Below are 7,899 nucleotides of genomic sequence, written 5' to 3' on the forward strand. Positions count from 1 at the left end.
AAAAAAATATGAAATTACTAGGTCTCTTGGGGCCTTAAAAAAGGTCTGTACATGCAAGGGTGCTGACATTTAAGCTTCATGACTTTTTCAGTCACTGCACCTCTGATTCACAATCCTGTCTTTCTGTCCACTCTCTCCTCTATTAGTAATCTTTTTATCTATTTTCTGACTTATGCTTTCATTTAAAAAGATGTGTATAAATATCCATATCCCCCTTTTCTGAGATAAAAGATAAAATGCTTTATGTCTTTTTCCAACTTAAATTAACATTGTCTCCTGGAAATAACTGCATAGCAGTATATAGAATTGTTCTTTATTCCTTTTTATAGCTGCATAATACTCCCTTATATGGACATACCATATTTATTTCATCACTTCCCTATGGATGGGCATTTGATTAGTTTTCACTCTTTTACTTTCTAAATAGTGATTTGACAAATGGCCCTGAGTATCATCTCTTTATATTTTTGCCAGTGTATCTTTGTGATAGAGTCCCAGAATTAGGACTGCTGAGTCAAAGCGTCAACAATGTGTAACTGTGTTAGATACTGCCAAGTTCTCCCACAGGGGTTGTAGTTCGAGTCTCAACACCAGCCTCTCCTCTGGATGTGCTTCCTCACGCACTGCGCAGCATGTGGCCCAGTGATGTCCCCAGGTTGCCAGTATCTAGGGACCAGTCCAAACAGAAAGAGCCTCACAGGGTCCCATGGAAAGGCCCTGGCCGGGGGACATTAGGGGCAGGAGCGTTTCTGAACCTAGCCATGCAAGGCTGCCTGCAGTCGGGAGGCCTTCATGATCTATCTCTGAGACGGGAGATGAAGGAGCAACATTAATGTTCATGACTGAACAATGGTATGTGACGGAGGAGAATGTGTAAGGCCCATGGTTGTACCAAATGTACTCTACCCTCCCGAGGGAGGAGGGAGAGGGCCTCCAGCCCCAGGGCCAGAAGGACCTCGGCCGTCTCCTCCGGAGACCCTGCCATTCCTCTCCGCCAGCCTGTTCACACTCCTGGACAAAGCCAGCAAAGGGACAGCGGCAGCCCGGGACTCTGCTGACCTGTAGCACAGACTAGTCTATGCTGCCCGCGAAAACAGGAGCCAGCGGATGGACTGTGGGCAGCTGCGACTGTTTCCACAGCAACGCCTCACAGCTGCCTGGACACGCGAGCTGATGGCAGTCAGGGCACAGCTGGGCAGGGCCAGCAGAATCCCAGCACCCTCGGCTCCTGTCCCTCAGGAACAGCCTGGAGTCGCCACAGCCCTTGGAGGTCACCCTTCGTGCTCCTGAGATTAAAAATAGTTTTATGGCCCTAGTTGGCGAGGCTCAGCAGTTAGAGTGTCAGCCCACCCACTGGAGGGTCAAGGGTTCGATTCCTGATCAAAGTGCACATATCTGGGTTGCAGGTTTGATCCCCAGCCCCTGTTGGGGTCGTGTGGGTGGCAACTAATCTATGTGTCTCCCTCACATCCATGTTCCTCTCTCTCCCCCCTTCTACTCTCTCTAAAACAATCAATGGATAAAATATCCTCAGCTGAGGATTAATAACAACAACAACAAACAGTTCTATGACCAGAGTCTAAATTTCCTAGGGGGGCAGACAGATGAGCTGAGGCACCCCCAGCAGGTACCTCTGTCCCTGCCATAGTCTGGGACCATGTGAGGCACCTTTTAAGGCTCGCAGCACACAGGGGTGCAGCGGGGAGCCGGGGACCCCTCCAGCACAGAGGTGCACTGTGAGCTCTGTCAGAAACAGGCGAAACGTGCCTCCTATCTGGAATACTCGAAAGACCAGTATTTGCCGGTGTTGAGTCATCAAGTCTACACTTTTCAGACAATGCCAATGTGTTTGCATTGTTAGGGTCGTGCTCCATGAGACGAAGGGACAGAGAGGGACAGAGAGAGGGAAGAGGAAATTGTCACGAGCAGTCAGCCCCTTGTCCTGATCAGCCACCTTCACACAGTGGCCAGCAGCCCCACCTGCCCCGCCCTGTGATCACTCTGGAGCCACAAGGAAAAGGCAGCCAGTGGATCCCACCTTCTGGCCTGTTCTCCTCCTCTAGACTCCAGACCATCACAGGGCTGCTTGGGGTGCTTTGCCCATCAGTCACGCAGTCATGTCACTGACAAGAAAGGGTCTGAAGACACCATCGCTGCATCTAGAACGTGGTGACAGTGAGCTCCTGTCACATGGGACTGTGGCTAAGCCCAGGGCGGGAGGGGGCATTTAAAACCCCCATTCCTTCAGGCGCAAGAGCCTTTGGAGATGCAGACTGGCTTGAAGAGTCAGGTAGGTACAGTTGGATCAAAAGCCCAAGTAGTAACATCGCTTCCTTTCAAGGCCAGGCCACGTGGACGGTGCGGCTGAGAGCTGGGGTTTTGATCTCAGGAGATGCTGGCTGCGGGCTCCTTGCCGAGAGCCCACCGTGCGCCCCAGCGTGGGAGAGCAAGTGGACTCAGCCCACTTGGTGTTTGCTCTCATCTCCTGGTTCTCAAATCCCTGATTTTAGTGCCCAGGGCCTTTTACCTGATTCTGGATCCTTTGGTTTGTCAAATCCCCAAATTCTAGCTTTGGAACTTCTTTTTTCAACATATGTTTTTATTGATTTTTTAGAGAGAGGAAGGGAGAGAGAGATAGACACATCGATTCAAGCGAGATACATCGATCGGCTGCCTCCAGCACACACACACACACACACACACACACCCCACTGGGGATCGAGCCCGCAACCCGGGCATGTGCCCTGACCAGGAATCAAACCGGGGCCTCTCAGTCCATGGGACAATGGTCAATCCACTGAGCCACGCTGGCCAAGCGCGCTTTGGGACTTCTTAAAAGATCTCAGCTCAACGCACAGGAGTCCCCATTCTGGCCTTGGCCGGTAAAGGACAAATCTCTACACCCTCCCTGGAAAAGGCAGATGGAGCCAGCTGTCAGACCTCTGGCAGAAGAGACCTGTGCACTGAAGCTTGGAACACTGGGTCCCCACCCTGCAGGGTACGATGGGGGAGCACCGCACCCTGCAGAGGCAGCCCCTGGATGGGCTCCCTCAAGCATCCTCAGAGCCGAGTCCTGGACCTTCAGTCCCCATGAGGCTCTAAGATCGGGCCTAATCTGGACTCAGCTCTGCCATGAAAAACTCTTGGTGTCAGTGATGACATCTTTCTGCGCTGCTCCCTGCCTCTGTGTGCCTCCCCTTCCCTTCCAGGCCCCCTCAGGAGAAAGGCTCCCTTTGGCCTCCTGGTCCCTCAGCCACCCCCCAGCTCGGCCCATGTCTCTTCCTACTCCTCAGTAGAAGTGGGTGCATTTTAGGGGCTCAGGAACATCTAGCCCTAAACAGACCCAGGGAATCGGACCCCTTAGCCTCTGGGTGACTGTCCTGGCCCAGGTTCTGCTGACTGTTTACAATGATTAAATAAACTTCACCCAAGTACCCTCTCTGTAGTAACTAAAGACTGTTTACTCTTGGTCCCTAACTCAGGCTGTCTGTGTGGGGAGGGGGAGAAAGCAACGCAGAGATGCCCTGTAAGAGACCCGGCCTGTTAGGGGCCACAGCCGCTTCTCTATAGGCCACCCACCCAATGTCCACACCTCATACTGTCCACGCTGGTTGGGAACCACAAAATGTACGTGAGTATGTAGGTATGTATGTATGTATGTATGTACGAATGTACATGCATACCTCATTTTATTACTCTTTGCTTCATTGCATTTTTCAGATATTGCATTCTTCCAAAGCAAACTTTCCTTTCTGAAACTCTTATCTTCACAAAATAGCTGAATTTAAAGTATTTCCAATGAATTGATTAATGGGGAGAAAAAAATATGTATGGAACACACATGTATAAACTTTACCACAATTATGCGTATGAAAAAGACACTATTTTTTTTTTTTTTTTTTTATTCCTCACTGGAGGATATTTTTCTATTTATCTTAAGATTTGGGGGAGGAGGAGAGAAACATTGATGCAACAGAAACACATCAATTGGTTGCCTCCCGCACAACCCCAACCAGGGCCAGCACCAAACCACAACCGAGGTGCGTGCCCTTGACCAGAATTAAACACACAACTCTTTGGTCTGCGGGCCAGTGCTCTAACCACTGAGCAAAACCAGCCAGGGAAAGATACTAACTTTAAAAAGCTACCCAAAGAAGTGGGAAAACCTGAATTATAGAAAAGTCCAATTTATTTAATGAAAAACTAGAATTAATAAAAAGTGGCTAATACACACACAGAAAAATGCACACTCAGCAGCACTATGCATTGACTCAGAGGGGAAAGCAGTGGCCCAAGGCCACTCGACATGGCTTCTCAGCTAAAGGGAAAAACAAGAACAAAAAGGCACATGCACACAAAAGAACAAAAAAACAAGAACCCAGTATTTTTCAACAGTAAACTCAATCTACAACAAACACAAATTCAGAATTATTTTACAAAGTTTCCTTTAAAAAAAATATTTTTTTAATTTATTTTTTAGAGAGGGGAAGAGAGTGAGAGATAAAACCATCGATGAGAGTAAAAACATGGATCGGCTGCCTCTTGCACTCCCCCTACTGGGGATCAAACCCACAACCTGGGCATGTATGCTGACCGGGAATCAAACCGGGACCTCTCAGTCCAAGGGACGACACTCAATCCACTGAGCCACACAAACTGGGCAAAGCTTCCTTTCTTAATACAAAAGATTTCCATCTTGGGTAGATATGTACATATATATATATATTTTTTCCAGTGGTTTACTGCTGACTTATTTTAAATATATTAGTGTTACTACATGCAACTGTTTCCTGTATTTAACAGCCTTTCCTTGTATTTACCTTCATGTGACTGGCTCCACCTACCAAAAGGTTCAGGTTGGCAGGCAGAGGGTCCCTATTCTCTGTAAAGTTGAATGCAGTGGTTTTAAACACTGGCCAGAAAATGTTTGATTGCCATTTCAACCCATAGAAATAGTTCCATTGATGCCTATGAATTGCCATTTTTTGCAAAAAGCTGTGCAATGCTGGTGTCAAAGGCTAGACAGTCACTGTTTTTTGTTTGTTTGTTTTTCTTTTTCAGATAGAGTGGGAGGGAGAGAGCGAGAAAGACAAAGAAACATCAATATGAGAGAGACACATCGACTGGTTGCCACCCACATGACCCCAACCGGGGTGGAGACAAACCACATCCGAGGTACGTGCCCTTAGTGGGAACTGAACCCGGGTCTCTCTGGTCCGTGGGCCGATGCTGTAATCGCTGAGCCAAACCGGCCAAGGCGACATCACTGTTCTGAATGGCTGTTGCAATTCTCTCATGAACAGATCGAGGAGTAGCTTCCCAAGCCAATCACCACCTATGACCATTTGGCTCAAGTTCATAAGCAACATTTGCAGCTGGCAGTGTGTTCCCGTCAGCTGTACGATTGCGAAGACCCCCGGCTCCCGCCACACTCCTGCTTCTCCAAGACCCACCTGCAGTGAAAGCCGAGGCAGCACTGCGTCGCCAGCAGCCCACCGCCCAGGAAGACTGCTGTCTGTGGCCAGGAGAACTGTCCTGTCCCTGCAGGGTGGTGAAGGACTGTGCTGATGCACCAGATGAGACAGGACAGCATCCAAAGAGCCTTGCCACTTACAGGAGGCACCGGGACCCCATGGGACTCACACCGAAGCTCACAGAGCTCTCTGTGGTCTGCCTTTTCTGTGGGTGGCAGTTGTTTCACACCTGGAAGAGGCATGTTTACGTGGGAAAGTACTGAATGGGCCACTTTCTCCATAGCCAAGTTAGGAACAGATCCCAAGGGGCCTGGCAGGTTGGACCACATGTTTGGGCAACAGTTGCTACAGACAAGAGGGCCACACTGACACTGCAGAGTGGGTGGCAACAGTCAAAGCAGACAGGACACTCGAAAAGACTGGCCAAGTCACTGTTGGACGTGGTGGCACCGGTCAGGGCGGGCACCCTCTGGGACAGAGTGCATGTGCAGGTTCCTGTAGGCAACACTCATGTCTTAAAAACTCGGGGGTCTTGGAAGCTGCGGGGTGCCCAGGACAGAGTGCTCCCTGAAGACGCCACACGCCAGTTAGTCGAGAAGTGTTGGGGCTTTCAAGTCGGTCACTTAGAAGCAACTTCTGCCTCTGGATTCTGTCACTTGCTTTTCCTGGCTTGGTTTATGCTTGCTCTCTTCTAGAAAAGCCCATCATTCATTCTTCAGAATAGGAGCCATAGACAGATTAAGGAGGACAGCATCAAGTTGGCAGTGACTCAGATCTGTGCCATGAACAAGACAACCACAAGGTCTGTAAAGACCCGAGAATGAGCAGTCTGTGCATCGCTACAAACACCTGCGTAGGAAACTGAACGCTGGGAAGGCGTAGCCCTGAGGGATGAGGAAATGTACAGGGAGCAGCAGGTCAGACAGCAACGGTTGCTATGATGTCTGCGCAATTCTGAGAATTTACCAAGATCTGGGATGTAAGCTTCATGGATGAAAGGGTTTTCCTTATGTATGATGCTTGGTGGGAGTTTGGAGGCAAGCACCCCTATCTCTTTTTCCGGGGAAGAAAGCAAATGGAAGTCTCTGGGGCCATGAGGGTCCCATGATGAAGGAACCTGGGCTCAAACTCCTCACACACCCCTCCCCAGGCACAGCCCCCGGGCCAGCTTGACACTCCTCCCCAGCCTCCCACATCCCAAGGCAGCCCAGGCACTGACTCCAAGATTGTCAAGTTCGAGTCTGATGCTGTACACCGGACCTCACATTTCCTGAGTTCCCGGCCCTGCTTGATCCTCTGCTCAACCATCATCAGTGTTTCTATGGGCATTTATTTTATTTATTTATTTTTTAATCCTCACCCAAGGATATTCTTCAATTTATTTTGAGACAGAGTAGGAAGGAGAGAGAGAGAAAGAGAGAGAGAGAAACATTGATGTGAAGAGAGACACATCAATCGGTTGCCTCCTACACATCCCCAACCAGGGCCAGGGACTGAACCACAACCAAAGTACGTGCCCTTGACCAGAATCAACCCAAGACTCTTTGGTCCAGGGGCCGATGCTCCAACCATTGAGCCAAACCAGCCAGGACTCTATGGGACTCATCAGAACAGCTGCTAGGCAGACCTGATATCTACCTGGCTGGGGAGCCAATACCCCTGACATTAAGAAGGAACAGTAAGAGCAAAGGCATCACTGTAAACAAAAACAACCAGTCAACTCTTTTATGCTCAAACGGTCCCTTTACCAGTCACATCAAGCTGAAAACACATATCCAGAAACAACTGACTAACAGCCAATTAAAGGAGAGCTGGAAATCTTAAGATCAAACACAGCAAACACTCGCCAATCCGAGCATGGTAAAATTGGGGGTGTTCATCGAATAGCTGCAGCAAATAAAATAGTTACAGGTCTCAGCAGAAACAAGTGCACAGCCTCCTACCATTGGTCAGGAAGTGAGAGGCTCCGCCCAGCAGTTCCAGATGTGGTCACTCCTAGAACAAGGACAACACTGTAGGTGGAAGTCAAGTAGGGTTGCCAGATGTTATGCAGGACAACAAATTATCTTTGCAATAGAAGTGCATCCCAACTATTTCATGGGACGTACTTATACCAAATTTTCATTTGTTGTTTAGCTAACATCCAAATCTAACTGGACACCCCGTATTTCTATTTGCTGCCTTTAGCATCCTTAATCCAAGATATGCAAGTGACCCCCACAACCTGGGAGAAGCCTGGGTGGCTGAAGTGCTGTGAGGGTGTCGTATGAACTCCAGGCCGCCACTCCTTCATCTGTAGAATGGGGAGGGTGATACCCTGCAGAGCTATTGTGTATTAGTGAGGTCATAAGGCACCTAACGCCACGTTTTACGTACTCAGTACAGTCGATCTTCCATGTGGATACGAAGGGCTAAGGCACTTGAG

At 49.1% G+C, this 7,899-nt stretch overlaps 1 pseudogene; it reads right to left on the minus strand.

Moving 5' to 3' along the window:
• Positions 1 to 4,939: 4,939 nt before the first annotated feature.
• Positions 4,940 to 6,782, minus strand: LOC118637656 (annotated as a pseudogene).
• Between the last annotated feature and the right edge of the window lie 1,117 nt (positions 6,783 to 7,899).

This window comes from Molossus molossus, unplaced genomic scaffold, assembly GCF_014108415.1.
Source record: "Molossus molossus isolate mMolMol1 unplaced genomic scaffold, mMolMol1.p scaffold_m16_p_20, whole genome shotgun sequence".
Taxonomy (NCBI): Eukaryota; Metazoa; Chordata; class Mammalia; order Chiroptera; family Molossidae; genus Molossus; species Molossus molossus.